This window comes from Bidens hawaiensis, unplaced genomic scaffold (genome assembly GCF_021521415.1).
Source record: "Bidens hawaiensis isolate Kalapana, Puna unplaced genomic scaffold, B.hawaiensis_p1.1 tig00078722_1, whole genome shotgun sequence".
NCBI classification, from domain to species: domain Eukaryota; kingdom Viridiplantae; phylum Streptophyta; class Magnoliopsida; order Asterales; family Asteraceae; genus Bidens; species Bidens hawaiensis.
The window spans coordinates 14,348-15,513 of record NW_027503479.1 but is presented as its reverse complement, the minus strand read 5'-3'; the positions used below and the strand labels follow the sequence as shown (position 1 = coordinate 15,513).

The 1,166-nt window shown below is 43.3% G+C and overlaps 1 pseudogene; it reads left to right on the top strand.

Annotated features, from left to right (window-relative positions):
* Positions 1-233: 233 nt before the first annotated feature.
* LOC143606981 (ethylene-responsive transcription factor ERF061 pseudogene) lies at positions 234-1,166 on the top strand (annotated as a pseudogene).

Below are 1,166 nucleotides of genomic sequence, written 5' to 3'. Positions count from 1 at the left end.
AAATGTCCTAAGTTCAAATCCTATAATACACATTTTATTTTGAATTTAATGAAAAAATGAGTTTTACCGGTCGACCCGTCGGGTCACCGTGTCCGTGGCGATCGCCACCCGCAAAGCCCGGTCGGGTTTAGTAAACGGCCCAAATACCCTAACCTGGCCCGGTTTAGAGACAACACCCCCCCCCCCCCCCCAAAAAAAAAACTTTTAATACGGAAGACCTCAGTATTAATAAATATAAAATTGGAAGAATTGGCCTATAAATACCCCCCTAGAACTCTGGAAGAACCAAACTAAACCAAATATAAAACATCAACTACATTTTAAACCTTTGATTCTCATCATTCTCCAAACTCCACAATCATGCAACAAAAACAACCCATCAATCCTTCATCTTATTATTCAATCACCGATTCAACCCGATCATCCTTATCAAACTTAATCTTATCAGCTACAAACGAAACCACCCTGGACTCAATCTTTAATCTCAACACGATACCATCGACTTCGGCCGCAGCATCAAGCTCTTCCGTTTACCTCAAACAGAGAGATTTGATAGTCAAAGTCTCAACCAAGTTAAATAAGAAGAAGTTATATAGAGGAGTGAGGCAGAGGCAATGGGGGAAATGGGTGGCCGAGATTCGGCTGCCACGGAACAGGATGAGAGTGTGGCTAGGGACGTATGACTCGCCCGAGATGGCGGCGTACGCTTATGACGTAGCGGCAGTTAAGTTACGTGGCGAATTCGCGCGTTTGAATTTTCCTGATGTTGGGTTGATAGGAGAAGAGCGGAAGAAGTTAAGTGTTTTGAAGGCTAATGTGGAGGACAAGATTAATATGATTTGTCACAAGGTTAAGAGAGAGAAAGCTAAGAAGAGGTTAGAGAGAGAGAGAAATAAGGTGGTGGGAGTTTCGACCCCGTTGTCAGGTGATGGGGATATTATTATTGGGTCCTCTGGTGGTTCGGATGACGGGTTTTGGAATGGGGAGAATGATTCTTCGGGTTGTTGTTTTCCCGAAGAGTTGGCTGCGGTGGAGGAGGCGGAGATGACTGGGTGGTCACTGGAGGCGATGCCTTCTTATGATTTGGATTTAATATGGGAAGTACTAGCTAACTAGGAGTGATTAAATTTTATCAATTTGTAAAAGAAAGTTTTATATGTAACACC